At 33.9% G+C, this 16,444-nt stretch overlaps 1 protein-coding gene across 2 annotated transcripts in view; it reads left to right on the top strand.

Moving 5' to 3' along the window:
- The window catches only part of LOC141451052 (uncharacterized), a 249,404-nt gene that overhangs the window by 62,589 nt on the left and 170,371 nt on the right, over positions 1 to 16,444 (top strand). The window contains exon 1 of one of the 2 annotated variants that reach the window (XM_074122074.1): positions 5,395 to 5,534. The exons of the other annotated variant lie outside the window; for it this stretch is intronic. The gene's annotated coding sequence lies outside the window, so the exon portion shown is untranslated. Of the gene's footprint in view, positions 1 to 5,394; positions 5,535 to 16,444 lie in introns of those variants that run through there. 2 annotated transcript variants of the gene reach the window in all.

Below are 16,444 nucleotides of genomic sequence, written 5' to 3' on the forward strand. Positions count from 1 at the left end.
CATGCACATTCAAAACTTAGTACTCCCATTTCGTGTATTATTTTTTTGTTGGCATTGTAGTAAATTTTGTAACCATAGAAACCATAGAATTTTCTCTGTGTTAGTAGCTTTGATTTTTTTTTTTGTTTTTTTATTAAAAAAAAGGAAGAAAAGACCGCTATCTACACGATCATACTAATAAAGATTGTAAACACATAGTTGTTAAAGTCATGCATATGCATGAATATTATTACTCTTTGACTACATATAACACACAACTCAAAACTCATCAAACGGTGCACAGAGCATTCTATAAGGCTGTACATTGACACATATTTCTCCCTTAATTCTAGTTGGTAAAGCCAGCAAACGACACAACATACGGGACAGATAGGATAGTGGAGGCGGCTAGGGGGGTACCGCTCGAGACCAAGTTGTAGAGGGGAATGGAATTGTTGACAGAGTGATGACGTAGTCGAGGCTTTCTCCCTCCCTAACAAGAGTTTTGTCAGGCTGGCGGCTTGGTTGGAGGCCAAAACACTTTTGCCTATTCAGCATGGCAGGCAATTAAGTCAGTTGTGCTTATAAGGCTCTCTTTTCCATTTTTTTTTTTTTTTTGTAGAAAAAACGGTTGTGACTCAATTCTATATCTTGAACAGCTATCCTAGAAGTTTAACTTTGTTCCTGTCTAGTAAATTAATTTCATCAAAGTCCATCATTAAATATATTTCTAAACTGTAGATGTATTTATTTAAACTCTTACTATACGTATAAGAGCTTGCTTTATCCATCTTTTGATCACCAAACTATCGACTAGGATAAACTGTTTTATGTTTTAATGTACAGCGAATAGTTAAAGAAAAAGAACAGTGTTTTGCTCCTTTGATTGGTTGAATTATTAGTATAGATTGAGATGTATAAATCCAAATAATAGCTTTACTGGGGAAGAGATTAGCTAAGTGGTTAATCTTATTCGTGGGTCCCCGGTTCGAATCCAGCTGCTGGCTAATATTTTTTTCCCCATGAGCTTCTTCTTCACTTTTTATGACAAAGACCTTGGCTTAAGGCTAACGCACGCCTTAAGTTTTTCTACTTTCATTTATTTATTGTACCAAATTGTACAATTTGTAAACATCTTAAATTTTAAAAAAATTTAATTTGTGCACGAATAAATCGCATCAACTTTGTATCTTGTACAAAGAGTTTGAACGGAGAATTTACGCTTTCACCAATATATTTCGAAAACATAAAGAATATTGACTCTTTAATACTCAAATTTCGACATTTTTACAACTGTTTCCCTGATATATTGATCCGCATGAAATTCTAAGATAACATATGTGCTTACTTTAAAATATCAAATTCACCAGGAAGGTGAACAACGGTAGTAACCGCCAAATTCTGTAAAAAAGAATTTTTTTTTTTTAAATAGATTCACTCGAAAAATAGAAGAAATTTAAGAGTGTGATACTTTTACCAATACAATAACAGCCTTTAACCCTTCATCGGGCGCAATATGTTTGTAACACAATAAGGCACAACTACTCTGTGAGATTAATGACCCAATAGCTGTTAATTTCATCAAAAATGTTTTGGAAACGTATGGAAAATTTCAGTTTTTCTTTAAAAAAAACTCGTAAAGTGGAACAGAACATTAATGTGAATAGAGAAATCACAGTCATCCCTAATTTTGAGGTAACACCACATAACTCAGAGTAAAACACCGACAGGCCGTTTGGTTAGAAGAAGGTAAAAGAGGAAGCTAATGAGGGCCATGACTCATAATAAGAGATACCTGAGTTGCTATCGATAAGAAAATGCCCTCTTCATCACACATTTTAAATGCGCCCGATGAAGGGTTAATTACTACAACACTCAGACTTCTCTGGATTGGAATCAAGGAAAGCTAATTACTTTAGACTTACACCAATAGGACAGAAAATACAGCGATTTGAAATGTGAAGGAAATGTAAAGCTCCCAAAATTTATCACCTTATAGTATGTCCTTTAAAAATGCAGCTACAAAGCAGGTGTTCTGCATAATTGTAGAGGTAAACGAGTTCTATAATTAACCATATGTTTGCAGAGTTTACACCAACAGGACAGGAGACATATCTATTAGAAATATGAAGGAAATGAAAAATTATCATACTCTGGACGTTGACACTTCAACACAAAACTTTCACAATCATCACCCAACTGAGACGCTTATAGCCACTTGTTAACGTAAAATCACTAACAGTAACGTACAAGACACTGCTACGAGGGTCGTTTGAAAAGTCCGTGCAAAAATAAAAACTACTTAATTTTTTGGGGTAAACCTTTTTTATTTTTCAACATAGTCTCCTTTTAGGCTTATACACTTCGTCCAACGCTGCTTTAGTTTGTTGATCACTTCCGAATAATAGGATTTGTCCAAGTCTGAAAAATAGCCATTCGTTTCTGCAATCACCTCCTCGTTTGAATAAAATCTTTTTCCCGCCAGCCATTTCTTCATATTGGGGAACAAATAGTAGTCCGAGGGAGCCAAGTCTGGAGAATAGGGGGGATGTGAAACGAGTTGGAACCCTATTTCCATTAATTTTGCGACCACAACTGCTGAGGTGTGAGCTGGTGCGTTGTCGTGATGGAAAAGGACTTTTTTGTGGGCCAATCGTGGGCGTTTTTCTTGCAGCTCGGTTTTCAAACGGTCCAATAACGATGAATAATATGCACCTGTAATAGTTTTACCCTTTTCCAGATAGTCGATGAGGATTATTCCTTGCGAATCCCAAAAGACAGTCGCCATAATCTTTCCGGCCGAAGGAACGGTCTTCGCCTTTTTTGGCGCAGATTCCCCCTTGGTAACCCATTGTTTAGATTGTTCTTTGGTCTCAGGAGTGTAGTGATGTATCCATGTTTCATCCACAGTGACGAAACGACGCTTAAAGTCCTGCGGATTCTTCTGGAACAGCTGCAAACCGTCCTTGCAACACTTCACACGATTTCGTTTTTGGTCAAGCGTGAGCAATCGCGGCACCCATCTTGCGGATAGCTTTGTCATGTCCAAATGTTGATGCAAAATATTATGTACCCGCTCATTCGAGATGCCCACAGCACTAGTAATCTCACGCACCTTCACTCTTCTGTCATCCATCACCATATCATGGATTTTATCAATGATTTCTGGACTAGTAACCTCAACAGGGCGTCCAGAACGTTCAGCGTCACTTGTACCCATATGGCCACTCCGAAAATTTTGAAACCACTTATAAACTGTTCTAATCGAAGGTGCAGAGTCACCATAATGTTTATCAAGCTTCTCTTTAGTCTCCTGAGGCGTTTTGCCTTTCATAAAGTAGTGTTTAATCAACACACGAAATTCTTTTTCGTCCATTTTTTGAAAATCACTCGACTTCCTCGATTCAAACGAATGCCAAACACAAAGAAATAGACCGATCTGGCTGAAACTTGGTGTGTGTTCTTCCAAGAGATGCTACTAACTAAACATAACCTCGATACGCGCCAGTGGTGCTATCTCTTTGACTTTGCACGGACTTTTCAAACGACCCTCGTATATGTCCTTTAAAAATGCAGCTACAAAACAGGTGTTCTGCATAATTGTAGAGGTAAACGAGTTCTATAATTTTTTTTTTTTTTGGCGCATCAACAGCTGAGGTCATTAGCGCCCGGAGCTTTTTCCAGTGCACTGCCGGCCTCCGGACAGTGTTCTCTCGTTACAGACAACACTGTCCATCATCGGACAGTGAGCTGTAAGAAGCTCCTAGGAAGAGAAAATCTAAGGGTCAGCTGCTGGATTCGAACCCGGGACCTCCGCGTGGGAGTCCAGTATGCTAACCTCATAGCTAATCCCTTCCCTATAGTTCTATAATTAACCATATGTTTGCAGAGTTTACACCAACAGAAACTTCATATCTATTAGAAATATGAAGGAAATGAAAAATTCTCATACTCTGGACGTTGACACTTCAAACAAAACTTCCACAATCATCACCCAACTGAGACAGTTATAGCCAATTGTTAACGTAAAATCACTAACAGTAACGTACAAGACACTGCTAAACCATATTCTGACATACCCCTGTCAAATTTGGGTTACAGCTAGAATACGACTGACCAAACAGCTAAAGACCATTTCAAATAATAATTCACTGAACGTCTCTTCGTTCACCAGAAACTCACCAATTCATGCAATGGTTTTCGTATTGTACTTTTACAACTATTACACTTGAAAGAAACTATTTAAATTTTGAATTTATGGTCTATTAAAAAGAACAAATCAAAAAGGTTTAGAATACAATTTTTGTGGAAATGAAAATGACAAATTTGAACTCACAGTTGATTAAACAGAAAATATCAACGAATACATTAAGAAAGTTAGAAAACCATTCCGAAAACAATTTTGGAAGAAAAGGATGTTAATGTTGATTAAAAATAATAGATTAAAGAAAACATCAAAAAGGTTTAGATATCAATTCCAAAAAAACATCTTGAGGAAATAGGCTAAATTTGTTGGTTAAAAAGTAAAGATAAAAGAATACATAAAAAAGTTTAAAAATCAATTCAACAACTTTTTGTAGAATTCAAAATTAAAGAATTAACCAACACCGAGCGTAGTCAAGACATTGCAATAATATTAATTTGTTAATACTAAATAAATGATTTAATGTTACATATTTGCATGCAGGAATAATACAAATTTAAAATTATATAGTTGGTAGTAAATTCTTACCTAGATTAAAGAATATAAAAGTCCATCAGCATCTCAGTAGATCACCACTCCAATAGCACTTGACATAATTTAAAATAATTCACAGCACTATTCGTACTAAAACTGTATATTACGCACTATAAATAACTTAATCACAATTTATAAAATAAAATTTCACTTTAACACGAACTAATATTTACTTAAAAAATCAAGTTAATAAAGAGATATCACTTCCGAGTCAAAGATGGCCGCCGGTAACTGGCAAGGTTAATCGGCAGGTAAATTAAGGTTACCTAAGCACAGGGACCAACTTTTTATTTTTTTCCATTTATTTGGCAATCACAATCTACAAAAATGAAATTTAATTATTGACTGTTTATTATTAAAAAATTTAAAGCTTAAAGAAAATTTTTGACGTAACAGTTCATGCCAGATTTTTTTTTATTTGCATTGATTAAATTAAATCTTTGTTAATTCAAAGACAAATGTAAAATAAATCAATAAAATAAAATCCCAAATTAAATGAAAAAGAAAAGTTGGTCACACTGTTTAGATGTTCTTAATTTACCTACCATCTCATCTGCCTGGCCAGTTACCGACGGCCATCTTTTTTAATTTGTTAGTCGTGTATCTTCTTCATTAACGTGAATTTTTAAGTGAATATTAGTGCATGTTAAAGTGAAATTCTATTTTATAAATTGTGTTTAAGATTTACTTAGTTCATGATAAACAGTTTAAGTGCAAATAGTGTTTTGAATTATGTATTTTTACAAGTGTCAAGTGTCAAGTGCCATTGGACTGGTAATCTATTGAGATCTATTGATTTTTATGTTCCTTAAACAAGGTAAGAGTTTATTATCAATTATTCAATTTTATATTACTCGCATACAAATAACATTTAATAATTTATTTATCATTTACAAATTAATATCAAATGCTACGTCTTGACTATGTTCAATGTTGGTTAATTTATTAATTTTGAAACTACCAAATGTTTTGCTATTGAGTCCAAACGTTTTGGTGTATCCTTTAATCTTTTCTTTTTAATTGACTTTAACTTCAGAATTAGCAATTCTTTCATTCCACAAGTTGTTTTATTGGAAATGATTTCTAAACCTTTTTGGTGTATTCTTAATCTTTTCTATTTAACAGACTATAAGTACAAAATAGTGTTCTTGGTTTCACCAAATTGTTTACTAAGCCTTTTTTAATGTATTCTTTTTAATCGACTTTGTGTTCAAAATTAGCATTCATTGTTTTCCCAAGTTGTTTTTTGGATTTGGTTTCTGAACGTTTTTGATGTATAAAAATAATTAATAATTAATTAATATAAGACATGTTATCTATCAAGTGAATCACCTTAATCTTTACAGTAAGAAGTAACCTGTAACAATCATGTAAATCACGGCTAACGTAGTTACTCATTTATATCAGTTTCTTTCAAGTATAAAGATTGTAAAAACACAAGGAGTTTTTTAATATTTAATACAACACCATAACCACTCATGAATTTTTGTGTTTCTGATGAACGAAGAGACGTTCAGTAAAACATGTTTTATAATGTCTTTTGTGATTTTGTTAGTCGTTTACTAGCTGTTATCCAAATTTGACTGGGGAATGTCAAGGTAGGTTTTATAATTTCTAGTATGTTTATGTTTATAAGTGACTATAATTTTCTCAGTTGGGTTATGATTGAATGCAGATTTTTGTTGATGTGTCGAATTACGTCGAGCTAGCACACTCGTTGATCTTTCTGAGATTTCTCAGTTGTTTATAGGGATCTTAGAGCTTCATTTTTTTTAATGTTCTTAGAGGGAAGATTTTTGCTTCCGTTTTTGATAGGTTTAAATTATTTTTTTTAAAAAAAATCAGTTCGTTATAAGATTAGTTGATGTCGGTAAGTCAGTGATGGTTGATGGTTAATGTTTGAGTGGTCGTCTTTTGCTAACGCCATTGTGTCTTAAGTAGCTAAACATCGTTATACTAGGTTTAGGTCTGTCCATAGAGTAGATATTGATGGTTATAGGACTTATTGCTTATATTTGGGGAAGTTGTGAGAACGTAAGCTGGAAAAACTGAATCATACCCAGTTCATTTGTACTGGGAAATAATTGTTAAATTAAATATTGATGAATATGTGATTCTAATCGTTTAACCAATAATGCTTAAAATAATAAAATCCATAACGATGTTTAGCTACTTAAGACACAATGGCATTAGCAAAAGACGACCACTCAAACATTAACCATCAACCATCACTGACTTACCAACTCAAACTAATCTTAATAGTAGAGTACATGCTACTCACTTCTTACATTCATGTTCTTTTTCGTGAGGTATGCTCAGCTGTGTCGGTGTGTTTGGTAGGGAATGACTTTAAAGAGTGTATCAGGGTTATAGGATATTTGGTTTTTCGTATTATTTGGGTAAATATTTTTCTGATTGTTTTTTTCTCTTTCTAAGATGCCCGTAAGTCTTTTTTTTTTATTTCCTCTGTGCAACAGAGTAATTGTGTTTTTGATACTGCCTAGTTGGTGACTGTGTTTGATCAGGTTAGCGTAAGTTGAGTCTATTTTGTTGTATTTGAACGAAGGGGTGTTTTCTTGGTATCAATCTTTGATTTCAACTTCCAACATGTTTTTTAACTTTATTTACTACCTACGTTTCAAAATTGCCCTTTTTTTACCCGTAAATTTCTTTTTAACTTAAAGTGACTAAAGTTATATTACTTTTTTTCTGAATAATCAAAATTATTATTAAACAAACGCTGAATAATGGATCCGTTTTAAAATTTAGTAAAAGAAAGTTCATATTTTAATAAAACAAAAGAATTTCAATAACTGTTTTTAATTACGAGGTGTGTTCAAAAAGTGACGGGAATTTTCGTTTTTTGAAAAAATATTTATTTATTCATCTACATTAATATTGTCGCCTTCAAAGTAGTCCCCTTCGCATACAATACACTTGTGCCAGCGCTTTTTCCAATCCTCGAAACACTTCTGAAACTCGATCTTTGTGTTAGCTTTCAGCTCTTTCAGCGATTCGCTTTTAATGTCATCTATGCTTGTAAAACGACGGCCTTTTAATGTTCTCTTTATGTTTGGAAATAGAAAAAAGTCACATGGAGCCATGTCTGGCGAATATGGAGGCTGGGGGCATCGTTAAAGTTTTGTTTTTGGCCAAAAATTCACGAACAAGCAATGAAGTGTGAGCAGGTGCATTATCGTGGTGCAAAATCCATGAATTGTTTTACCACAAATCCGGGCGTTTTTTTCGGATTGCTTCACGCAAACGGCGTTGAACTTGTAGGTAGTACTCCTTATTGATTGTTTGATCTTGTGGCAAGAATTCATGATGCACTATGCCATTAAAATCGAAGAACACAGTGAGCATAACCTTCACATTCGACCGCACTTGTCGAGCCTTTTTCGGTCTTGGCGATCCAGAATGCCTCCACTGGGACGATTGAGCCTTAGTTTCGACATCATATCCGTAAACCCATGTTTCGTCACCTGTTATAACACGTTTCAGTAGATCCGCATCGTTGTCGACTTCATTGAGTGACTCTTGAGCAACTTCCATTCTCCGCTGTTTTTGTTCGAAATTCAACAATTTTGGAACAAATTTTGCTGCCACACGTTTCATACCCAAAACATCCGAAAAAATTTCATGGCATGAGCCAATTGATATGACAACATCATCAGCGACTTCTCTGATTGTGATTCGGCGATCGTTCATAACCATTTCTTTCACTTTTTTCACGTTTTCATCGGTTGTTGATGTGCTTGGACGTCCAGGTCGTTCGTCATCTTCAACGTTTTCGCGGCCATCTTGGAAACGCTTATACCACTCGTAAATCCTTGTTTTACTCATAGCAGACTCACCATATGCCTTTATTAACATTTCACACACTTTATTTCATTTTTTACGCAAAATTTAATACAAATTCTTTGATCCATTTTTTTTAACAAACAAAAATCGCCAAGCTTGAAAAACACGTCTAACCTTAACGGCTGCCACTTAAGAAGTAAACAATGAATATTACTGAAAATTTTATCGTACTTCAGGGGCATGTGTACCAACATAATAAAAAAAAAAATTTTACAATCAGACTTTCCAAACCCGCGAAATTTAAAAATTCCCGTTACTTTTTGAACACACCTCGTATATTGGTTAATAACAGTAATAATACGTACGTATAATTATGAATATAAGAGATAAATTCTTACAAAAGGAACTTTAAAGACGTTAACTTTTTTATTATTTGAAAAATATAAGCTCACTTAGACATTGACTTTGTCCACGTGTCAAGTTGATTGTGAGACCAATCTGAAAATCACAAAAGCTTAAAAATTAAAATTCAATAACTATCAATCGAAATTCAGGTTCGATCACTCACACGATTCTCAAAGTTCCAATCCTCGGATTCTCTTTATACTTAAAAAGTTTACGGAAATCCCCATTAATAACACAAAATGGAAAATCTGCACGATAACAATGCTTCCTTTCGTCGAGTGGAAGCGAAAAAAAGGCTTGGGAATTAAAAAAAAAAACACGAGCTTTGAATTATTAGACAATTTATATTATTATATAAGCAGAAATCTGGTTGTGGTTTACTTTGTAGTTTGTATTGTGGTTACATAGTTTGTTTGCCTTGTTTCTGATGTAAGTAAAAGTGGCGAACATATTGGGTGGGTTATTGTTATGGCCTTGGTTTTGGGGCAATGTTTGTTTGTACTTAGTAATTAGTAATGTTTGTGCTATAACTTGTTATTTTGTGGCTATTGTGCGAATGATTTTGAGTTCTCGCTTAGTTCGGTGCAAGTTCTATAGTTTTTAATAATCGGTATCAGAGAGCGGCTAGTTTTTTGTTGAATAGGATGGTAGGAACTGTTTTGTATGATGGTGGCAGTGGATGTGAATCTAATACGAGTAACTACATTTACCGTGATACAATATGTTGTTGTATCATACTTTAATGGAATTTGTAGTACTGATACTTAGGCACAGCTAGCCGTGGAGTTGTGATTAATGAAGTAGTTTATATGACTGAGGTGTGAATGGGTGAAATAATAATACGTAGGTTTAATTAAAGTTAAAGGAAGAGAAAATCTAAGGGCCAGCCGCTGGATTCGAACCCGGGATCTCCGCGTTGGAATCCAGTGTTCGCTAACCACTCAGCTAATCCCTCTCTTGATCCCTTTCTTGAAGTATTTGTATTAGTTTCAGTTTTGTATTCGTAGTTAGGGTTTTTCTTAGATAGAAATAGTTTTGTCTCTTTGATGAATGTAATTTTTAACTATGGAATTTCATAGCCGCCATTAAGAACTAGGAGACTTTTGTATCGCCCTCTTTTTATAACTTAGATATCGTTAAGCTTACTTAACCGCCTCCATTTTACCATTAAGTAAAATCGTTTAATCACTTGTAAATAATATTAAATAGTCAGGAAAATTTTGGCAATTTCGAAGGTTCCATGAGGTCCTATTCTGTTAGGGATAGGGCTCCATGTTAGAGGCTCTGTTAGGGATAGTTAGCACTCGTGTTAATCACTTATTTGGGACGAGCACATACACCTGGCTCAAACCCCACAGCAACTGATTCTCTCATTTTACCGCTATATTTTCCTATGATTTATTAGATTAAATATTATTTACATCATTTATATATTTGTATTAATTACACAGACATGTTTATTAAATATCGTAATATGTAGCTAAAATTCTGATATTTATTTTTCTTTTAAATTTATATATCGCAAAAAAATGAAGCTCTGCATTCAAATTTATGCGTTATTTGAGAAATTTTACGAGGAAATCTCTGTTTTTTAAGAATCAAGCAAAGTTATTTACGACTCTATGAAAATCCAGTAAAGGGATGCTGTTTATTTGTCTTCATTATTTATGTTTAATTATTAGTATTATTATTATTAATCTGTTATTGAAATTTACAACTGCAACGATTGTTGCAACAAGCAAATGCGATATAATATAACAATGTCGTAAATGAAGATAGGAGAAGGGCATGCCCACATCACCGGAAATGAGGTAGCCGATAGCCTGGCCAAACGGGCTGGTACTCTGGGAGACTTTGTAAATTATAAACTCCCCTTTACGGATATTAGACCAATCGTTAGGATTAGGATGTTAGATAAATGGCAGAGAGAATATGATTCGATTGATAAAGGAGTTTTCTATAAGAAAAGTAATCCCCTAGTAGGTGTTAAACCTTGGTTTCTTGACCTCAATTTAAATAGAAGAAGCATCAGAATAATTAATAGAATCAGATCAAATCATGGACTCTGTGGTGCATACTTAAATAGAATAGGAAGAGCTAATACTAATGCGGTACACTTGACGATTTGGAGCACATTCTGATGGAATGCAAAAAATATAGTAGCTATAGAGTCAAACTGTTCAGCTCTCTTCAAAAAAAGATAAAAAGTCCATTTAATTATATTAACATTATACAGGAAGTTAGATCCACAAGCGAAGAATTAACAGAATTTATTAATGAGGGATGTATTAAAGTGTAAGCTTAAATGATTTAATAGTGGAAATGATAGTTAAATTTAAATATTGAACATACTGTTCTTGAATCGTTGGCTAATGGCCACAGGCATAGGCCCACAAAAAAAAAAAAAAAAAGGAGAAGGCATCCAGGTAGTGGCATCCAGTAGATCACGAGGCCATCTTCTCTTCAATTTCCTTGGAGGATTACCTGGTAATGTGGAAGAAGATAGGTGTTCTATGAGAGGGTTAGGATTAGCTGCTGTAGAGGAATGAAATATTTGAATTATTAATAAGAAATTTTGGGAGGAATTAATAATAAATAGCAAATGCTTTGACTTTTGTTTTTTTTTGAACTTAAACTTCATATATTAAAAACCAACGGTAATATCGGGTATAAAAAACTGAAATTCTAAAATTTAAAATTCTCAATAAATTCTAAATTCAAAAATAAGGATCCGTTATAGAACCTCTCATGTCTTTCTAGCTCCGCAATTTCAGAAATTAATTTTTTATCAATCAACGTAACCAATGTATTGCAATCATATTAAATTTTAGATTTAGGGTTTCCACAGGAAATAATCGTTTTTTTCCCGTGCGATTTTTCACAACAGAAATGTGTGAAGAAAAACTTAATTGAAAATCGCAGGAGATGGAAAATTTATATTTAGATTGGTCTCTAATATGAGACCTGACTGCAGCATAAAAACTATTAAAATCTCTTAAACGGAAATACTTTACTGAATAAATTATTTTTACTTTAAAAAAAAAAATGGCTTCAACAATTTTATTTAAACTGTACGCAGATTGGACTGTATTTAGACAAACGGTTCTCATGGAATCCCCATACTAGATTGAAAAGACAAGAAACTAACCAACGCTACAAACTTCTCGCCAGACTACTTGACAAACGATCTAAACTCAACCTACATAACAAAAGACAATCTTCTGCTACTGCGACCTATTTGGTCATACGGCATCGAAGTATGGGAATTGACTTAGCGTTCCAACTCACTACGCCTCCCAGACATTACAGTCCAAAAATACTGTGAAAACTTCTTAACGCTCCGTTCTATGTATCTAACCTCACCATCCAAAATGACTTCAAAATCCCTTTCATTACAGATCTTGCTAACACTCGTTTCTTCAAATTTCATTCCTCTACAGCAGCCCATTCTAACCCTCTTATAGTACACCTATCTTCCTCCACATTACCAGGTAATCCTCTAAGGAGATTGAAGAGAAGATGGCCTCGTGATCTACTCTTATCGTGAGAGCAGTATAGTGAGAGCACGTTAATGGCGTGACACCACTGGGTGCCTTGTACTCATGATGGTCTACAACTTTAAAGTGGAACATTTTTCGAGTAAAATTTGATTATGGCACGCCTAAAAAAAGTGCACAGCTGGTAGTATCATTTTCTAATTAGTTTATTTATTTTGATTTAATTATTAAGTCAACAGCGCTTCAAAATGGTATTTAGATAAAGTTCTGTGCGTGTTCTCTCTCCAGATTCTTTTAAAAAATATAACCTTTACTTATACAAAACTCGGCATTAATGTGGCACATCTGAGGGTAACATTGTCCAAGTAAATTGTATGAAGATCGTATTTTCTAGGAAATGAGGGCGAACGAAATATATATGGATAATATAAAAGAAACGAAGGGGGGGAACCCAGGCAGAACGAGCATAAAAACTAATGAAATTGCGTCGGCTTCGCTCCTTCCACGGCAACTTTCAAATGGTTGTACAGAGTACTGCAAGGATGTATCTTTACGAGGTGCTAAAGGAAGTGAAGTGGGGTGTCCACGATTTAAGTAGAAAGGGAGCGTCCCTCCACTTTACTCCAGCAGCAGACCTTGCCACCTTATATGGCTTTGTTGAATGTCCTTCCATGGGCTGGGATTTTTGAACTCAAATCCGCCTCCATCCTTATATAGTATGGATTCCTTACTCTCCACTACTCCGTTAGCTAAATATTACAATTATGTCAAATTCTCGATTTTTCACCAAAGTTTCCCTGAGTCCAAAAATGTGGTTTTCAGAAAATGGTACAAGTGTTTGTGTTAAAGAAATATCTTCGAAACAAACTGAAACTTGGTATTTCAATCAGCTCTCAAACTGTAATTTAGCTCTCAAATTCCTTTTAATATCAATTTACCGAGTGAATTTTCATTTTTTTTTTTTTGAGATTTTTCGCGAAAATGGCTCCTACGATTTCCATTAATTTTTGCACATTGCACTCATGGAGCATGGGTAAGCTAATTTCTACAGTTTTGCCAGTTTCGTGTAATGAATGACTCTATGTTTATACATTATAAAAGAAGAGTAAAATGTGTTACTCAATTTTGAAATTTAAAGAAAATTCCGGAAGTACAACTTTTTCTGATGGATTTACCATTTTTCTGAGATATTCATTTCTAATAGTGTCAATTTTGTGGTAATTATATGTACAGATTTAGAATCTAGATACTGTTGGTAATTGATTAAATATGTTTGGACCTCAAACTGTTTTTTCTTAGTATGAAGTAGTTATCAATTACGTAGTTATTTATTGATCCAAATCCGAAAACTGTGTGCAGGAAAATTTCTTTAAAAAGAAAAAAATCATTCTAAAAATTGGGTTTTCATCGTAAAGCAGGGGTGTCAATTTCTTGTGGCCCTATATTATGAAAATAGAAAATATTTTTATGAAGGAAATGGGGTTTAGGAGAGTTCCAGGAAATAATATATACTCAAATTCCTCGGTTATCCTTTAACTACTGAAGACGAGTGTACTCAGGACCTTTCCTGGGGGGGCTGTGGGTGTGAATAACGGCTGATTCAGTTCCAGCGACGTTTGGAAGCGATAAGTCTGCTAATCTCAGTGGAATTCCAGAATGATTCGTTTTTGATAAAGATGAATTAGAAATTTCCAAAAATATATTCTTATTTAGTTGAGGAATACCCAAAATTGTTTGCTGTATAATTTTTGTGTTATTTTTGGAGTATGTCCTATTGTGAGCAACTATTTCCGCCCATAAAATTAAATAAAACGGCATACAGATCAAGAATGACTGATAAACATCTGTCTACCTTAATGAAGATTGTCTGTTCTCAGTCTCTGAATACAGATATTGGGAAACTAGGAAAAATTTTGTAAATATGTTTGCGGCCCGCGTGAATCTTGCCTATTGCACCAAGTGGCTCGTGGTTTAATTGAGTTTGACACCCCTGCTCTCGGTAATTCTTCAATTTTACTTTATTTCAATTTTTTTTATTTCCCACAAGAACTGAAAAAATTCAGTACAGCAAACATTTTTGGATATTCCTCACCTAAATAAGAATATATTTTAAGAATTTCTACTTCGTCTCTTTAAGTTTCTATGCCCACTTGGATGTAGAGAATTTATTTGCAATCTATATATATAAAAATGAATGTGTGTCTGTTTGTTTGTACTCGATAGATTCAAAAACCATACATCCAATCGCCGTGAAAATTTGGGAAATTATTAGGTATATCCCCGGGTAGGTTTTTGCAATTTTTTTTTAAAATCAGAGTTGGGGCTCTAGGTGCTCCCGAACAAATATCCCAAAAATATCAAAATAACATTTAATTAGTAATATTTGTTAAAAGTGTAACCATGAAAACCATGAAAAACAGTTTTTTGCAATTATTAATACGAGAATAAATTATACCGAAGATGGTGGAAAATCCATTAAACTAAAAGTACTCAACAATACTATTGATGTTGATAATCGTTGGGTAGTACCATATTCTCCATTACTACTAAATACGTATAACGCACACATAAATGTTGGGTACTGCAATTCAGTGAAAGCGATAAAATATATTTGCAAATATGTGAACAAAGGAAGCGATATGGCAGTGTTTGGAGTGGAAAATACAACTGCATCTAACGATGAAGTCACCCAATATCAACTGGGACGCTACATAAGTAGCAATGAGGCTGTATGGCGTATTTTATCATTTTCCATTCATGAGCGATATCCAACGGTTGTTCATTTAGCAGAAAATGGACATCGTGTGTACATCAGAAAATGTACGTGCAAGAGCAATGTCACCACCTCCAACAACATTAACTGAATTTTTCACATTATGTAGAAATGCTACCTTTGCAAGGACACTACTGTACTCTGAAGTAGGGATAATTTTATTGTTAATTTTCATTTCGATGTATTGTATACATTTGGTCATTAATAAATTATGTTTGAGGTATCAAAACTGCCTTTTTGTTAAACACAGCAACGTGTGAACGGGTACAGCTAGTTTCTTATATCTAGTACTTAATCTATTATCTATTTCATCATAATAGCAGTTCTTTTTTTGACAATGAAATCCCTCCAAGACTCCCCTGCGATGATGTGTTTCTTTCAATTCTATCTGAACACTATACTGGATGATACAATTTCTATATAAAGTAACCAAACCAACTTTCAATCTTCACCCTATACCACCAGTCAGCCATAACCAGCGTGAAGTTGGAACTTATCAAATAAAGAAAGCACCAGGGGTGAATTTGATCAAAGAAAACCCTCTCGCTTTAGGAAACTCAACTTCCCTCCACAAATGTCAAGAAGTCCAATCTAATGTTTATATATTTTGGTTTTAATAATTTGGTTTAAAAATAAATAATCACTTCTACTTTTCTTATTGCAATATTCTTCATAATATTCGTAATAAACAAGAAATAATATTATTATTTTTTAGCCATATAATTAATTAGAAGATTATTTTGTTCTTACTATCTCTGGTCAAATAAGATATCTCCATTTTGTTAACCAGGAACAAGATTTGGGGAAAACCAATCAGCCAAAAGTGTTTATTTTTGGTTTATTTATTCAATTTATTTTTGTTTTTTTTTGCGATTTTAACGAAGATGACGTGGCTAATTGTCCTTATTTTTTATTTGTTGATTGCTTATATTTGGAAAAAATAAATTTCCTGTAAATTCCTCTTTATTCAATGGATAGTTCACATTCTCAAAAAGGACTTTTAAGTTATTCTGTATGAGCTTGGAGTACAGGGTAGGATAGGCAACTCTACAAGGTTAGGATTTCAGTGTAATGTACAGTTTTACAAACTATAATGTTGACTCGAAGGAATTATGGGCACGAATATTCGGAGTTTAAAGAATAAAAATGAAATATAGACCCTTTTGTTAACCAATACAGTAGAACTACCGGTATGTTCTGTCCGTTTCTATCACAAGATGTTTCGGCGCGTAAGCTCATGTTTATTTG

This window comes from Rhodnius prolixus, unplaced genomic scaffold (genome assembly GCF_049639745.1).
Source record: "Rhodnius prolixus isolate KJV_2025 unplaced genomic scaffold, Rpr scaffold_8, whole genome shotgun sequence".
Classification (NCBI taxonomy): Eukaryota; Metazoa; Arthropoda; class Insecta; order Hemiptera; family Reduviidae; genus Rhodnius; species Rhodnius prolixus.